This window comes from Cherax quadricarinatus, chromosome 52, assembly GCF_038502225.1.
Source record: "Cherax quadricarinatus isolate ZL_2023a chromosome 52, ASM3850222v1, whole genome shotgun sequence".
Lineage (NCBI taxonomy): Eukaryota > Metazoa > Arthropoda > Malacostraca > Decapoda > Parastacidae > Cherax > Cherax quadricarinatus.
The window spans coordinates 30,989,204-31,008,651 of record NC_091343.1 but is presented as its reverse complement, the minus strand read 5'-3'; the positions used below and the strand labels follow the sequence as shown (position 1 = coordinate 31,008,651).

The window sequence follows — 19,448 nt, the reverse complement described above, 5'->3', positions numbered from 1 at the left end:
TGGTTACTGATTTTATTTATACGTCTGGGAGGTGGGTGTGAGGGAGGTGGGTGTGAGGGAGGTGGGTGTGAGGGAGGTGGGTGTGAGGGAGGTGGGTGTGAGGGAGGTGGGTGTGAGGGAGGTGGGTGTGAGGGAGGTGGGTGTGGATGAAAGAATAAAGGTGTTAGCGGCCACCATTTATAGAACTAAGTGTCGCAATAGGGATCTTTATGGGGGAAGGTGGGAGACAGTGTTTACTGAGGGATACCGGAGTTTTAAGTTGAAGGATTTATGGGATTTAAGTGTAAAGTAAGGGGTAACGACGGGCTAGTTTCTTGAGTGGGGATGTGTGGATGGCTTTTATAGTGACTGGATTTGTATTGACACATTTATGTTTTTCCTGTGTAGCGAGTGTGGTGTTATTACACATGTGTTCCCTTTATGTTGTGAAGATTTTGGATAGTACATGTACGTAGTGTATAGGAGCACTACATCATTGTGTGTATATAAGGTGCATGAAAGGGTAGTGTGTGTGAGAATAACTGTTCGTTATTGTTGAGAGTGTCTTCAAAGATGTTATAGAAAGCACATACTACATGGTGTTACTAAGGTCAGCCATATGACTGATTAGAATATGCTGTGATACAAAGTCCGGGGTTTCCCTTCTTGTAGGATGCATTCTGTAAGACACAATTTCTGTATATCTGAAGGCTCGGAAGTGTAAATAGCTGTAATGAGTAACGTGGTACAGTTTTTAATATTATGCGAGATTGTATTTTGGTACATAAGGCCTAACATATAATGTTTCAGCGGCCTGGTTAAGATTATATAGTACATGTCGTGTGACACTGTATGTGCAGGGTAGTGTTATATATTTTAAGTACACGCTGTTGGTTTCCCTTTGCTATTTTAATGTTTCAAGTCACATTTAAGAGTATATGTAAGGTAATATAAAAATGTATATTGATATATGTTAATACACATTTTTAGATGACTTTGTTGGATCAGGTATGCACATGAGTTCAAGTAGCGGTGTATATTATGTATTAATACTGGTATAGTGTATATAGTGTATGAAGAAGTCTTGGGTGGATTGCACCCGTGTTGATATAGACTATATTATCCTTGTATGCTAGGCAAAGTTTTCATAATTGTTACTTAGAGCAAGTAGTATCCTGCACTCTTATAGTATGTTAATGTTTTGTTGGTATTTGATGAGGGGGAGGGGGAGTACCTTTTTACTTCCAGAGCACATATGTACGACTTTATAAATGTATCTTTGGTGGGGGGGGATGTATAGGTTTTAATGGTATGTGGTGAGGTTTTTACCTTTAAGAATTGTTTTGTATATAAAACTTGGCATAAGATGTTTAAGTGTGCTGAAGTAGATTATCTGGATATGTTGTTGGTACACTTGTGTGAAGTGTAACTTTTTCTTTTTGGATTGTGTATACGTATGTTGTACTTTAATTTTGTTGTTCCATGTTGATTGGTTTAGCGACATGGGTTTACTTCCATGTATAATGTATACTGCATTTTAAATAAAATATAAAAAAAAAATCTAAGGAAACATGGCTCTGTAACAACAGAGGACTTCTAAGCAATGCACCTTGAGCTGTAGATCGCCTGCTACTGACTGTACTGGGGGAGGTGTGACCTGACATAAGGAAGGTCACGTGACATACACTTAGAGGGTGAGCGTGTTAACCAGAAACTGGCTGTTACCAAGTGCTTCACACATCGCACTGTTACACCTAACCTTAATAATTCTACTATGTACATAAATTTACATGATTCCATTTGGTAATTCATATGAGGCCACAGATAATATTATACAGTCAGACTTGGTTGTTTTAGCTATTAACAAGCAAGTTCGCAATATATTAAGTGATATCGGCTCTAAGTAATGCATAACTTGACCAGGCGTAACAATATATAAATATATATATATATATATATATATATATATATATATATATATATATATATATATATATATATATATATATATATATATATATATATATATATATATATATATATATATTCTTCCTTGAGGCCTTTTTATCCACTTCTCCTAGGCTATGGGTCCCACAATTTACACCAGAGGTGGACCCATCCTAATATATATATATATATATATATATATATATATATATATATATATATATATATATATATATATATATATATATATATATATATATATATATATATGTCGTGCCGAATATGTAAAACTGGTCAATTAGCAAGAATAACCATGAATAATGCCTCTGCTCGTCTGTTGGTGTGAGCAGACGTACGCCTGCTGCCCTCTCTCGGCGATTGGAAGACTTCCTGTTTTTTTTCCAATATGGCGCAGAGTGTAAGGAGGAGGGTAAATACTGTGGGCATCCAGCTGGTTCGCGGGGCAATTTCACCGCAAGCTGCTCGTGTGCTGTTGTTATTAATCATCCGGGATACGTATGGTATTCAGGATGAAGAATTGTATGGTGTAGCACTTAATGGTGCATACAGGGTGTTTGTTAAGTTGCTGAACACCGGCGTCAATGAGAGGCTGGTAGAGAAATACCAGGATGTTCGAGTGGACGTCAATTCTATGGTGAGTGTCCGCCTTCATGACGTCTTCAGGCATTATACATGGGTTAGAGTGCGAAATGTACCGTTTGAGGCTGATGAAACGGACATACGCAATGTTTTTAAGGACTACGGGACCGTTCACCTTGCACAGCCCGGCAAGTGGATGGAAGGTGCATACGTGGGATACCCAGAGGGCACGTTTTCGCAGAAAATGACGATACAGCACCCCATTCCATCATATGTTATATTGGAGGCCTTCAGGACTCAGCTCACGGTGTCCTATGCTGGGCAACGCAGGACCTGCAGGCGTTGTGGTGGTTATGATTACATTGCTGCATATTGTGAACAACAGACTCGGCTCCATGGTGTTGAATGTACTGCCGCAGGGGAACCTGGGCAAGTTGGACGTGCTCTAGAGCTACAGGAAGGACGTGGGCCTGGTCGTCTGTGGAGTGAGGAGGTGGAGGCAGAGGCAGTGGCGGATGCGGACCTGACGGCCCCTGTGGCTGGGGGCCATGTGGGACCCATTTTGCCTGATGGTGGGGGACGGCATGGTTCGGCGGAGGAAGCCATTGACGAGGTCCTGGAGAATGTGCTCACCTCGCTGTTTCCCCAGTCCGATGGGGAGGGCGAGTTGGTGACGAGGGCTGATGTGAGGAACGCTGCAGACCTGTGTGGACAGCAAACTGAGCCCATCGACTTGGTGGTGTCTCACGGGGCACTGTGCCCAGAGGGTGGGAAGGTCAGACATGTGGTGGAAGTGGAGGTTCACCGTGAGGCGTCACAGGAGGTGAGGATGGGAACAGGTGGAGTCGCACGCAAGCGTGAGGCTGTGACATCGGATTCAGATGATGTCCTGACTCCAGCACAGAGGACTGGCAAGGTGGTGGTGGTGGAGGAGGATGGTGGTGGTCCCTCGAGGACTTTGGACCCGGAGCTGGACCGGGGAGGGGTTAGGGCTGCCAGTAGGGACATGCATAAAGGAGGTCCGAAAGGACATGGTGGCGTTGTGAGGAAGGTGTCAAAGCACAGGGGGAAGAAACTACCGCTGGCCTAAGGTGTATGACAGTTAACATTAATGGTTTGTGCCAGGATGTGAAGCGTGCGTGGTTTGCAAGTTTCTTGTGCCGGCATAGAGTGGATGTTGTATTTGTGCAAGAGCACAATATCAAGGTGGGGCGTGTATTGGAGGTGAATGGTTATAGGGGTTTTGTGATGCAGACGGGATGCTTGAAGGGAGGGGTGGGAGTCCTACTCCGGGAGGCGAGCCCATTTGTGGTTAGTAGAAGTGAAGGGGGGGGCGAGGGGGCGTATTATCAGAGTGGATGGATGGTGGATGGGCGAGCGAGTGGCGTTAGTGTGTGTGTACGCACCCACAGAGAGTGATGCACGTCTGAAAGCGGATTTTGTGAGGGATGAGCTCGTTTATTTTTTCCGTTCTTTACCACCTGTTGCTATTGTGGGAGGGGATTGGAATTGTGTTATTCGCATGGCAGACGTCGAGCCGCGTGGGGAAGGGCATTTTTCCACTATCCTAGGTGATCTTCTGAGAGATGTGTGTCTACATGACGTATTTGTGGGTGGGGCTTGGGAGGTGGAGCACACTTTTGTTAGACAAGGCGAGGCTAGATCGGGTGTACATCACAAAGCGGGTTAGAGTGGAGTCCTTGCGTACGGTGGAGGTGGAATATTCAGATCACAGGGCGGTCGTGGTAGACCTGGGGTGGGATGGGCTGGCCAGGAGGTGGAAGAGTTATTGGAAACTAAACACGAGGATCCTGAGTGATGAGGAGGGGCAGGGAGGATTTGAGACGTGGGCAGAGCTCAGTGAGGAACGGCGGGCATAGAGGATTTACTGGGGTGGTGGGACGGGGTGGCTAAGGCACGAATACGTAAGTTTTATGTGAGGGAGGGGAAATGCATGATGCAACAATCGTATGGGCTCCTTCAGTACCTAGAGGGTAGGTTGAGGGATTGCTATGGGAGAGGTGGACACGGGGGAGTATATCCTGTAGAGGAGATAGAAACGTTGAAGGGAAGGATTCGTGAGCTGCAAAATGAACGGTTTAATGTGGTGCGTGTGAAGGGGGGGGGGTTGAGGCGGTGTTATGGAGCGATCGACAGTCGGCGTGTGTTTTACGAGGTCAGCAGCGACGTCTGACGGCCACAGAGGTTGGTAGGTTAATCGTCCACTCTGAAGTGGGGGATTATCGTGAGGGGCAAGTGTTGAGGACGACCGAGGGAATGAGTGGTTATGCAGATGCATGGTATGAGCAGTATTTGGGACGTAGTGCAGTGGGAGGTGCAGCATTTCATAGTGTCTGTGAGCTAGTGCCATGTTCATTGGGGTGTAGTGATCGGGTAGCGCTGGGTGGGAAGATAGATGAGGGCGAGGTTTGGCGGGCATTAGTGAGTATGCGTACGGGAAAGGCTCCGGGGATTGATGGATTACCCTGTGAATTTTACCTGCAGTATTGGAAGTTTATGTGTGGATTCCTGGTGGAGTTGATGAATATCATGAAGGAGAAGGGGGTGTTGGGGGAGTTGCAAGCCACAGCAGTGGTTGTTCTGGTCCCAAAGGGAGAGGTCCAGAATACCCTCAAGGATTATCGGGCGATATCTTTACTTTGTGTGGATTACAAATTGTTTGCGAAAATACTGGGAAATCGCCTGAAATGTGTCGTGGGGCGTGTCGTATCTGGAAGGCAATATGGGTTGCCTGGCAGATCTATGGTCGAGGGTCACGGACGTCTTAAGGGGTTTGTAGAGGGTTTGGGGGGAAAAGGGGGGCTTCCTTGCTTTGGATTGGCAGGGAGCTTATGACCGTGTGGAACGGGAGGCGTTGTGGCAGATCCTTCTAAAGCAGGGATTTGGGGAAGAGGTTGTGGAATGGGTGGAGACATTGTATCGAGGGACGCGGGTGCGTGTGCAAATTAATGGTCGCATAGGAGAAGCAGTGTGTATGGGGTGGGGTCTCAGGCAAGGATGTCCACTATCTCAAATCCTGTTTGCTTTTCATTGTCCTCTTCGCTTCCGGGCCGAGTGGACGTGCTGCGCAGGCGCTCCCGATTCAGTTGATTTTCTGCGCAGTTTGCCTGTTTTGAGCAATCAAAATGGCGGACAGACATGGACGCAGGGTGAATACTGTCTGTGTGGAGCTGGTACGTGGTGCCCTGAGTAGCTCTACAATGCAGGTGCTTCTGCCAAGTATCATCTGCGATGTGTACAGCATACCAAACGACGAGTTGTATGGTGTAGCAGTGAATGGAGTGTCCAGGATCTTCATCAAGTTCAAGAGTGCTGGGTTTTACGCCAGCATAGTCGACGCGTTTCAAGAAAAGAGGATGACTGTTAATTCTGCAGTGAAGGTCTGCCTACATGACGTATCAAGCTATGTAACGTGGGTAAAGGTGAGAAATGTCCCCTTTGAGGCCTTGGAATATGATGTTGTAGAGGTATTCCGTAGGTAGGGCAAGATCCATTCGGCAGAGTTGAAAGTGTGGAAGGATGGGCCTTATATGGGGCTGCCAGAGGGGTCTTTCACATTGAAGATGACATTGAGACAACCTATACCATCGTACGTTCTGATGGAAGAGTTCAGAACACAGGTTTATGTATATTATGCAGGACAGCATCGGACATGTAGGCTGTGCGGGTCTTATGACCATATGGCGGCCCAGTGTCATCAAAGGCAGGGACGGAAGGAACAGGTGCCAACAACTGTGGAACGACAGCTGCTCTCCTTGGCACCTGGGACAGGTGAAGCTGCAAGACAGGCGTCTGGAAGTTGGAGTGAAGAAGTAGACAGAGCGGAGTCGGAGTTGGGAGCGTGCGCCACGTTACCTGTGGGAACTGTATCTGAGCGACCATCTACGGATGTGACTGTTGACAGAAGTGACTTACAACAGGATGGTCTGTTGGACGAGGTCTTGAAAGACTTCTTGGGGGAGGTGGAAGACAGTCAGGAAGGGGAGAAGGACGGGAGGGTATTGGAGGGGGTAGCAGCTGCACAGGAGTGTGAGAACACCTTGTGCAACGAGAGTAAGCAGCACACGGTGGTGGTTGAGGTGCACCAGGAGGACATGGATGCTGAGGCAACGTGTGGAGGTGGCACACGTAAGCGAGCAGCTGGGACGTCTGATATGGAAGATGTCTTAACGCCAGGGCAGAGATCTGGAAAGAAACCTTGGAAGACCGGGCTAGAGCTACAGGGGAATGGTGGCACCGGTTCTGTGGTGCTGCAAGGGTCGAAGGAAAAGGGGGGGATCGGAGGTCTGGATAGACCAAGTGACAAACGTGGCTATAGTCAACAACCACGTCTTTCGAGCAACCTTCAAAAGCGGCGGGGAAAGCCGCCTTTATTGTAATAATTCAAGGTGGTCACCATTAATGTTAACGGCCTTAGAGCTGAGATTAAGAGAGTGTGGATGGAATGGTTTTTAAGGAGATTTGATGTGGATATATGTTTCATACAGGAGCATAATTACAAGTTTGGATGTGAGTTGTGCTTGAAGGGATATAAGTTATATGTGAGTGGATCGGTGAGGTTAAAATGGGGGGTTGCTGTGGCTGTGAAGGAAACCAGTCCCTTGCATGTGTTGGGGTGGGAGGAGGGTGGGGGTGGAAGGGTGGTGCAGGTAGAGGGAGAGTGGGGTGAGACAAGGGTTTGTTTTATAGGAGTATACATGCCGGCGGATGGAAATGCAGCAGTTAAGGTAACTTTCGTGAGGGATGTTTTGCTTTTTTATTTGAGGGGATTGCCTTTAGTTACTGTGATAGGAGGAGATTGGAATTTTTTTTTTTTTTATATTTTATTTCAAACTCAGGTACAAAATATATGGGTACATAATCAATATGTAACAAGATAGAGGCAGTGAACAATAATCAACTGTGACTACACAGTACTGAAGAAGCACATATATAATGACAGAACTGGCTGCTGCACTCAAATCAAACACCGCTTGTACGTACTGTGCTTCACATGAAAAGGTGGTCATACATACATATACATATATATATATATATATACATATACACACACACACATATATACATATATACATACATATATATATACATATACATATACATACGTATACACATATATACATATACACATATACATACATATACACATACACACACATACATACATATACAACCCACCCAGTAAAGCTTACACTCCCCCCCCCCCATGAAAACGTGCCACTTTCACCTTAGATACACAGTGACAAATCTCTTATACATACACATTTGTAAAAGCATTAAAAACTTCAATGACAATATATATATAAACACAAACCAGCCAGCTAAACGGCTGACACTATAATACAAGGAATGTCTGAACCTGATGGCTCACATCCACCATAGAACACAATCCACCCTACCCTCATATACCCTATGGTAATAATTAATATCGTGCACACTTCAAGGGGGCCCCCCCCCCCCCCCCATGCCTAGTAACTGTGTCTGCCATCACCCCTCATAACCACCAACAGTCCTTGATAGTAATTAGCGTCTTATAATATATCACCCTAAAAACACGCTACACACATAAACCTACCACAATAATAAATAAATTTACACATTATTCCCTCCAGCAGACAGATTATTTACACTGTCGGAGATAATCTATACATCACATCCTACAGAGAATGGACAACATTAGACATCTAAAATAATATGACATGTGTATCACATGACCTGCTATTGCAGAGATTACTTACACTCCTACCCCCCCCCCAAGTGAAAAACTGACCAGTTTCACCTGGCTATACACAAGATCAAAAACTCATTCACTTGAACATATATAATGAAAATGTGAAAAAACATCTGTAACAATATATAAGCAAAAACACCCCAGGCAAGATCTTACATTATATACAATACCAAAACGTTCCAATAGTTAAAAAACAGGTATGAAAACTCATTATTATGACAAGTTACATTGCTCATATATAGGTAGACATGTATAATTACAGGTTAAAATATGCTTATATACTAACATGCTTTTGTACATCCTTACAAAACATGAAGGAATCCTTAGATAAATTATAATCATCGGTGTTCACAATAACACCAAGACATTACATTGAATACCACATTGAATATCACCTCAACATCCTTCCTCACACAATTCCACACACACTCACACAATTCCACACACACACTCACACAATCGACCTCTGCAACACCCCCCCCCCCTGGGAAGGCCAGCCCGTTCATTCCCCTGACAGCTTATAAAGACCATAAATCCCTCAAAAGAAAGTCCCTGTAGCCCTCCGAGAAATCCCTCTCCCACCTTCTACCATATATTTCCCTGTTGCGACACTTTGTTCTATAAAAGGATGCTGCTATGGCCATCCTACGTTCCTCCGCCCCTTTGTCTCTCATTGCCCATGATATATACACAAAATCAACCATTAAGTAAGCCACAGCCCTTTGAACCTTTACCCCAACCCCACCTACATCTAAACTAAGAGCTCTCAAAACCGACAACCCTTTCCCCCCCACATACCGGATTACTTTCCCTAACCATTCCCGCACAATCCCTAGGCTTTCACAAAAATAAACTACATGAAAAGCTGATTCATCTACCCCACAAACCTGACACATCCCACCCTCCCTTATTCGCCTATTTCGTAAAACAACCCCAGACGGCAATATTCCGTGAAGAAACCTATACATTACCTCCCTCACGCGTGGCCGGATGCGTAACCCTTTTAATCGGCCCCAAATGTCTTCCCATGCGTACATCGGGTACACTCCTTCCGTTGCCACTACCACCCTAGGCCATATCTTCCTCTCCATGGACCCTACCCGCATGTTTCTCGGCTCTCTGACCATCATCAATAGACGCAACAACTCCTCACCATCTCTCAAATCTTGTCCCTTCCACCATCTCCGAAGATCTCCCTGCAGCATCCCCAACCCTCCACTCCCTTCCCCCCGAGCCCTTAGCAACCCATGTTTCACATATACACACTTCAACCTTCTTTCCAAATGAATTAACCCCAGCCCTCCCAAGGCCACCGGAAGTGTTACCACCTCTCTTTTCAACCAATCGCATCCTGAACCCCAGATAAAACGGAAAACTCTGCTCAACAATCTCCGGACATCCCCATACACCAAAGGGTACAAAGCTGCCACATGCCATATTTTACTGTACAAAAGCACATTGACCACAATGACCCTCTGGTGTAGCGTAAGATGTGTCGGCCTCAATCCTGACAATCTTCCCAATACCCTATCTACCACACCCTTTGAATTATTCTCCCTCGCCATCTGAGCATTACCCATATACACAACTCCACAAATTTTCACCCGGTCCACGACACTCCACCTCACCCCCCCACCCCCGCCCTCCTGCCCATCCCATTCACCCAATATCATGAGCTTTGATTTATGCACATTCACTGCCATACCTGTTGCCATCCCAAAAACATCTATAACTCTCTCCAGACCCTCCAATCCCTCCCTCCCACTCACTAGGACAGTTGTGTCATCAACGTAACCTATGATACTGGGACTCCCACCTCGTATGTCCTCCCTTACCCCCTCCTGTATGCACATTTCCACTGCCCTATAAAACGGGTTCTGTAAACATGCAAATAATATTTGTGACAACGGGCAACCTTGCCTCAATCCCCTGCCCATTTTCACATGCAACCCCACCCTCCCATTTATCTGTACACACATCCCAGCTCCCCGATATAAAGTACGTGCCCAATTCACAATGTCCTCCCCGAACCCTTGCCACTCCATGATTCTCCACAGAGCCTCCCTCTCGACACTGTCATATGCCGTTCTCCAATCCAACGCCAATACCCCACGTTCCCCCTCTTGTGGACCCTCAATAAACCTTCTAATAACCCCATGCCCCTCATACATTGATCTCCCCGGAATCCCATATTGACCCCTCACTATTACCTTTCCAATGACCTTTTTTATACGATTTCCCAAAATTTTTGCAAAAAGTTTGTAGTCTGCACACATGAGTGATATCATCCGGTAATCTCTCACTGTGCACTGACTTTCACCCTTTGGCACCAAAACTACTAGTGCTGTCGCCTGCAAAGGTCCCAACGCACCCCTCTCTTTTATGATATTAAATAATTGCACCAAAAAATCTTTTAATACTCCCCAATGCTGTATGTAAAACTCCGCAGGCAGCCCATCTATCCCCGGTGCCTTACCCCTGCTCATACTCATTAAAGCCGTCCACACCTCGTCCTCCACAATAGGCCCCTGTAACTGTTCCCTGTCGTCCCTGTCCAGCACACTCCGCACCCATCCCCCTGTCTCTCTTAAAGCCCCCTCTCTCACACCCACACTCCTCATATGTGCACTAAGCCAAGAATCAATATACCCTCCCATCCCCTCCGTTGTCACCAAGTCTTGTCCCTCCCTATACCCCTCGATGTCCTCAAGAACTCTCAAACCCACCATTTCCATTGCAACGCGCCGGCGCCCCTGCCCTCGCAGGACACACGCCGATGGTCTATCACCCCACATGACCTCCTCCAACCCCCCTAAAACCCTTGCCGCATCAAACCTCTCATTTTGCACTTCCATTAGGCGTTCCTTCACTCCTTGTATGTCAGCCACAGGGGCTCCCATCCCCCCCCTTCCTCTCTCATAATACTCCCTTAACTGCCCCTCAAGATACCTAATAAGCCCATAAGCCAACTGATTCTCGTGCCTTCCCTGTCGGACATAGAACTCTCGAATCCTCGTCTTCGCCGTCACATCCCACCATCTCAACACATCCCCATTGACTTCCATCCCTTCCCATAAGCCTTTCCACCATTGTGCAAATAGGACCCTCCCCTCAACATCTTGAAGCAACCGAACATTCAATTTCCAATAACTCTTATACCTGTTCGGCCGACCCTCCCATCCCAAATCCACCAAAACACCTCTATGATCAGAAAAAAAGACATCCAAAACCCTTACACTCCGCACCACAGCTTTCCTTGTCACGTATATCCTGTCCAGCCGTGCAGCATACCCCTGCCTCACAAAGGTGTGCTGCACCTCCCACGCCGCCCCCCCCTCTACATCCACCAACCCCACCCCTGTTAACAGGTCCCTCAGAACGCCAGAACAATATCCTGCTCCCCTAGGTTCCACATCCTTGCGGCGTATAACGCAATTCCAGTCCCCTCCCACCACAGCTAATGCTGGAAGCGACCTTAAGTGATACACCAACACTTCACGTACAAACTCATTCTTCACTCGACTGTCCCCCTCCGCCGGACCATAAACACACACAAAAGACATCTTATCTCTTCCCCATGTCCCATCCACTCTTATAACCCTCCCCTCACCCCCCTCCTCACAATGATGTACAGTAAACGGGCTAGCCTCCCTCACCAAAATAGCCACTCCTCCTTTCAATCTCGTTGAGTGTGCCGCATATACAGTATACCCCTCAATCATCAACATACAACCCGGCTTGTGGTTGTGCTCTTGCACAAACACTACATCTACACCATACCTAATGAGCATCTCATGAAACCATTCACACTTCCTAGAATTTTTCAGACCATTAACATTTATAGAGAGACTCTTGAATTTGTCAATGGAGGTTTTCCTTTACGTATTGCACCACCTTTATCCCCCTTCCCCTTTATACGCCCTTGATCTTCAATCACCATTCTGTGATCTGCTTTCACATGCCCCTTGCCCCTGGACCCCCCAGGTGAATGCTCAACCACTTCAGCCCAAACCTTTTTGCCCGAACGCTGTGCCGGAGTGAGCACATCCACATCGTCCACGTCCGAGGGCACTGCCGCTCTCTTCCGCGACACTCGAGCCTTTCTTCCCGCCTCCACCTGGAAGCCATCCCCGTGCACTTCCGCCACCACTGTGCCAATTTGCAACCCAGCCTCAACCTGGGTCTCTGACATGCCTCCCCCCCTCTCACCACCTGGAACCCCAGCAGCATCCAGGGCACCCACAAGCCCCTCAACTGTGACCTCTCCTGGGGTCCCTAACAGGTCGTGGAGGACTGAATCAATGGTAGCCTCCACGGCCCTGTCCTCACCCAGTGACACCACATCTTTGGTCGCCGGTGCCTGCCCGGTAGTGCATGTCTCTCTCGGAAGAGTTACACACTCTTCCTCCCTCAAGGCCTCCTCGACCTCCACACTCCAAGCCTTGTTCAAGGAAACCGACTCAGGTCGTGCCAAATCCAACGTCCCAAGGTCCTCTGATGCCTCCTTATGCTGCTCCTTCGCCTGTGTACCCTGTTGCTTAACACACTGCGCAGCAATGTGATCATATGCACCACATAATCGACAGGTACGTTGTTGCCCTGCGTAAGTCACCATTACCTGAGTCCTGAAGTCTTCTAGGAAAATATAGGAAGGAATAGGATGCCTCAATGTCATTTTTAAGGAAAAACTTCCTTCAGGCATCCCAGAATATGATCCTTCCTTCCATTTCCCCAATGTCGCCATATGAACAGTCCCAAACTTCTCGAAGACGGCACGTAGGTCTGCCTCATTAGCCTCAAAGGGTACATTTTTTATCTTCACCCACGTATAATGGCGGGACACATCATGTAGCCTTACCGTCACTGCAGGATTCACTGGTACACAAAGATCTTGGAACCTGGCGACTATGTCCTCATATACACTTGCATTGAGAAATTTCACAAAAATTCTATATGCCCCGTTCAAGGCTACACCATACAGCTCTTCGTTGGCAATGCCGTATGTGTCCCTGATGATGGCAGGTAATAAAACTTGAGCTGAGTGGGCATGCACAGCCCCACGCACCACTTCAATGCCGACAGTGTTTACCCTTCTTCTTGCCGGCTGCGCCATTTTGAGAAAACCAAGTTGTCACCGGCTGACAGCAGAGGGCAGGCTCAGCTCACGTCCGCTCGTCCCAAAGGTTGAGCGACGAATGTGGAGATTGGAATTGTGTCATACGACAGGGTGATGTGGAACCGAGGGGGACGGGGTGTGTGTTGGGGTTTTTACGCAAAGTGTTGGGGGGTGTGGGAGTTTTAGATGTAGTGGGGAGGGGTGGTTGGAGGATTGAGTATACATTTGTATGAAGGGGTTATGCTGCACGACTGGATAGGCTCTATGCTACGGAGGCAATACAAGTTCTGGGAGTTAGGACCTTCGATGTGGGGTTTTCGGAACACAGGGCGGTTATTGCGGATCTTGATTGGGAGGGTATGGTTAGGATACACACTGGTTATTGGAAATTAAATGCGAGACTTGTGAAGGGGGAGGGGGTGAGTGAGGCTTTTGGGGATTGGTGGCACTCTTTTTGGGGATCAAGGGATGTGGGGTCGTGTGTCTTGGAATGGTGGGAGAAACGAGCTAAGCCGGGTATTGCTGGATTCTTTAAAAATAGGGGACGGGAAGAGGCCAGGTGGAGGTATGGGTTACAGAATTATTTGGAATGTCAGCTGAACGAGTGTTATGAGGAGGAAGTGGGGAAGCAGTATGGGACAGTGGAGCAACTTAGAAGTAGACTGACGGAGATACACAATGACAGATTTGATGCTGTGCATGTGAGGGCAGGATTGGAGGCTGTATTGTGGGGGGATAAACCTTCAGGAAGTGTTTTAAGACGTTTTAGGGTAAGGCAGAAGGAGTCAACTATTTTGCAATTAGAGGTGAGCGAGGATATGGGTGGATATCATAAGGGACAGGTGCTTACTACTACAGAAGGCATGAATAATTATTCTGATTTCTGGTTTCGAGAGAAATGGAGAAAGGGGGGGGGGGGAGGGCGATGCTTTTGAGGAAGTGTTGGAGGGGGGGGGGTGTGGGTTAGGGCAGAAAGAAGTGGAGGGGATGGAGATGGGAGGAGCGATTAGTTTGGGGGAAGTTGAGGAGGCAGTGTTTAACATGAGTACTGGAAAAGCACCGGGCATCGATGGGATTTCAAATGATTTTTACAGAGTTCATTGGGAGCATATTAAGACTTGTCTGGTGGAGGTCATGAATTTTTTTTATATTTTATTTAAAAAGCACAATACATATTCATATGTATACTATGCATACGTTACATAAACTAAGACAGCTCTTAACCTATACGTAAGAGACACACTTCAATTTAACATGATTGCCATCCCCAAAAATTAAAAAATACAGTTTCTTACTCACAAAAGACTATATAATCCAAAGAAAATCACACGTAGTACATTATACATAAAAGGCTATATACAAAGTCATACCCATATAATCGGTTCCCTGCCCCCTCATTTTAACAACTAATACAAGAACGTATAAGTGATTAATAATAAGAACTATACTGGATATTAACAAAATTCCTCTACCACACATTCCAGTACTTAAATAACACGTTACCCATAGGTGAATTACCACCATTTACACACCAATAACATGACCTACCAAACCCCTTTTTAACAAATTAATAAAACCAGTGCATACAAAAAATATTTTCATGCACCGTTTTGACAAAAAAAAACCCTCAAGTAACCTAACAATGACAATATGCCCTTACCTCATAACCTTAATGAGAATTACAGAAATCAGTTATGCATAAACAACCAGAACAAAAATAAAAAAGTACATAAGAACACAGATATGTACATTATGTTACTACACGGACACACTTGTATAATTGGCAGAATATACATCCATAATATTCCATATCAATAATAATAAAAGAACAACCATGAAAATCAAACTGTCAGAACATCATTGTATAACATGTATTTTACACATAAATTAGAGGATACACTTCATGTTACCTCAACTTTAAACAACCTATGTAAATATTTAATATAAACCAAAGCTAGAATTATCATTGGAACATATCAAATGGGTTCTCCCCCCACAAGGACGGGGCAAATAATAAAAAGAACCCCTTCATGAAAAACCAAACAGGTACACCCCTACCACTAACTAAATCCTATTTTAAGATCACACTTGTTAATGACTAAACACAAAATTCTAATCTCCCTATCTGAAACACAATTAAACTTCCTTGACAAAGTCATATTCTTCACATTCTCTTGTGCAAAGATATTACAATCCTTCTTTTATAAAGAAGTACCGTTATAAAGGAAATACTTGTATACTAATTATTTCTAAAGAAAAACTAATCCACAAGGGTAATATGGAAAGTACTTGCAGCTACGTGTTAAAACTACTAAAAACAAGCTTCATTCTATACTAACGTACTTGACTACAATGTTTACTTGCTTTATTTTATATTTTAAACCCCTTCTCAATGTTAATAAAAACAAATACTATAATTCACTGGTAAATCATTTTTTCACGTGTTCAGTACTACTTGGCCTAAAAACCCATAACAGCCACTTAAACCACCTCTCCTCGATAGTGAGTGCAATAATATACCCAACCAAAATATGTAATGCAAGGCATTCCAATTATGACTATGTATCCAAGGTACTGAACGCCAATATCAAATATCTCTACAGGAACATAACCATTTCATAAATATATGCTCTCACTATCTCACCCTCACACCACCTTCCACACTGCTATCCTAACCTTACACTCCCCCCCTCAAAATAAAAGACCCTACCCTTGCTCCCCCCCCCCTGTTCCCTTAGAAGCTGTGCTACAGTAAAATTACGATAACCTAACGAAAAACTTGAATCCCATCTCCCCCCATATATTAACCTATTCCTACACCTTGTCCTATAAAACCTCGCTGCTAATGCTTTTATCCTCAACTGCCCCTGCAATCTGCCTCATACCCCAAGAAACATGCAAATAATCTGCCATGACATACATCAAAGCCCTACCCACCTCACTTGCTACCCCACTAACATCCATTGACAACGATCTAAGAAAAGACCAACTCCCCCCCCCCCCAACAGCCTAATAACCCCCGCCATCCAGACTCTCACCACTTCCAAAGATGAACAAAAATATACCACATGATATGCCGTCTCCTCCTCCCCACAGAATAAACATGTTGCCTCTCTAACCAACCCCATCTTATGCAACATATACTTAGATGCCACCACACCCATTAGAAAACGATACACCAAACTCCCTAACCCTTGCTGGTATCCTAAGCGTCCTGAACTCCCTCCATATGACCCTCCAGTTATACATGGGGTATACTGCGACCCCCTGCAATGCACCCCTTCCCCACACCACACTCACCACTGCTTTTACCTTCAACCTTTTTACCTGCCCCACTGCCAACATGAATCTTATTACATCTTCACACTTTCTCAAATCCCTACCACTCCACCAGTTTCTAGCATCCCTCATCACCCTATCCACCCTAACACCCCTCTCCCCGCCCCCCCACCCTTAAATACCTCTGCTTAATATATAATACCATTACCCTAGGCCCTAAGTCCAACAAACCTAGACCCCCCCTTTTCACCTCCGTCATGACCACATCTTTGGACAACCAGGCCCTCCCAAACCCCCACACAAACCTCAACACCCTCCTCTGTATTTCCTGTATATCCTGCACCCTCAAAGGGAACACCTCCGCTACACCCCAGACCTTGCTATACACCACCGAATTAATTACCAACACCCTCTGCTGTAACGCCACTTCACTGGCCCTCAAACCTTTTAACTTGCCTATAACCCTACTCGTGACTGCTTCTGAGTTAATCCTCCTACATTCCTGCAATTGCTTCATATACCATATCCCACACACCTTAATTCTATCACAAACCGTCCATCCCATCTCCTCCCCCAATCTCCCCCCAACCCATGTTCCTACTTCCAATAACCTAGACTTTGCTAAATTAACTACCATTCCTGAAACATTCCCAAAGCTCCTAATGACCTCTCCCACCCTACGTAAAGCCTCCCCACTCATAACTAACACAGTTGTATCATCCACATAACCTACTATGCCCCCCATACTTCCCCCCCACCTCCCTCAATTCCTCGTCCACAGCCTCAAAGAATGGATGTTGCACGCATGCAAAAAGCAACTGTGAAAGCGGGCAACCCTGCCTTAATCCCTGTTCCATCATCACCGCCCCCCCCAGCTTACCATTAACTTGCACCCTCATTACAGCCCCCTCATACAGCGTGCGCACCCACCTCACTACCCCCCCTCCTAAACCCAATTTCTCCAAACATCCCCACAAAAAGTCCCTCTTCACACAGTCATATGCCTGAGCCCAATCCAAGCCAAGGACGCCCCCTCCCTGACAGTTCTCTATAAAATCCCTTATCACACTATGCCCATTCTTCATAGTCCGTCCCGGAATCCCATACTGTCCCTCATGTACTCTACTCCCAATTACCTTCTTTAACCTGTTCCCCAATACCTTCGCAAAAATTTTGTAATCCGTACACATTAACGACAACGGACGATAATCTCCCAAACCCTTCTCCTCTCCTCCCTTCTTTGGCACCAAGACAACGACCCCAGTTCTCTGTGTTTGTGCCATTCTGCCCCATTTCAACATATAATTCAGAACCTCCACAAGGCACTCCCTCAGAACCTCCCAATGCGCTTTGTAAAAATCATTAGGTAACCCATCTATTCCCGGTGCCTTGCCCTGACTCAACCCATTCACCACTTCCCCCACTTCTTCCCCCGTAATGCCTCCCTCCAACTCCCTATCCCTCTGCCCCATACCCTGCGGTACCCTTATCCCTCTAAATGTTTCTATCCCACCTACCCCTCCCCTTCTCTTCCATTTCTCCGTAAACCAATCATCAGCATACCTACTGATAGAATCTGTGTCAGTGAGACCCTGTCCCCTCACATAACCCTCCCCACCCTCCACAACAATATGCGCCACGGTATTCCTCAACTGTCTGTCCTTGAATTTTCTGAGAACATACCCGGTTGGCTTATCACCCTTTAGTACGTCCTCCAATCCTGCCCTGACCCTGAGTGCATCAAAACGTTCATTATGCATCTCTACTAAACGACTCCTAAGTTCCCCCATAACTCCTTCCCCTCCCTCCCTACTCCCCCCCGCATAACAATCATTCAACTGACCCTCTAAATAATTCTGCAATCCAAACCTCCAGCGTGCCCTTTCCCTGCCCCACTTCCTAAAAAATTCTACAATTTTCACCTTTGCCTGCAACTCCCACCAATCTAACAAATCCACCTCCTCATCCCTAGCCTCCCAAAAGCCTTTCCACCATGACTGAAAAGACCGACCTTGATCCTCCTCCTGTAAAAGCCTCACATTTAATTTCCAATAGCCCTGATATATTCTCGGAATACCATCCACCCTAAGATCAGCCACTACTGCTCTGTGGTCTGAAAAACCCACGTCTACTGTTCTAACTCTCTCCACTCCTATAAATCCTATCCAACCTTGCCTCATAACTCCCCTGTACATAGGTATACTCAACCTGATACCCCCCCCTGCCAACCACATCTACCACCCCGACATCGCACAATGCATCCCTTAAAACACCCAACACGCACCCCGCCCCCCTAGGAACTACGTCTACATGCCTAATCACACAATTCCAATCACCTCCAATTATCGCTATGGCAGGTAAACCCCTGAGATGATATAACAAAATGTCACGAACAAAATCTGATTTTATCCTTACGTTACCAATCGCAGGCATATAAACTCCCACAAAACATACCCTACTCTCCCCCCACCACCCCTCCACCCGAACCACCCTCCCCCCACCCCCCTCCCCCCACCCCCCTCCTCCCACCCCATGACTCGCAAGGGACTTGTCTCCTTTACTAAAACAGCCACTCCGCCCTTTAAAAGCGTTGCCATGCTCACAAACAACTTATATCCTCTCAATCTCAACTCACTACCTGACTTATAGTTATGCTCCTGTAGGAAACCAACATCAACGTCGTACCTTTTAAGGAACCACTCCAACCACACCCTTTTAACTTCAGTTTTTAAGCCATTAGCATTTATCGTTACACACCTGAATGGTCAAGGAGCG

At 46.1% G+C, this 19,448-nt stretch overlaps 1 protein-coding gene across 1 annotated transcript in view; it reads right to left on the bottom strand.

Annotated features, from left to right (window-relative positions):
* Positions 1–19,448, bottom strand: part of LOC128694087 (uncharacterized) — a 74,538-nt gene that overhangs the window by 41,516 nt on the left and 13,574 nt on the right. The gene's annotated exons all lie outside the window — the stretch shown is intronic.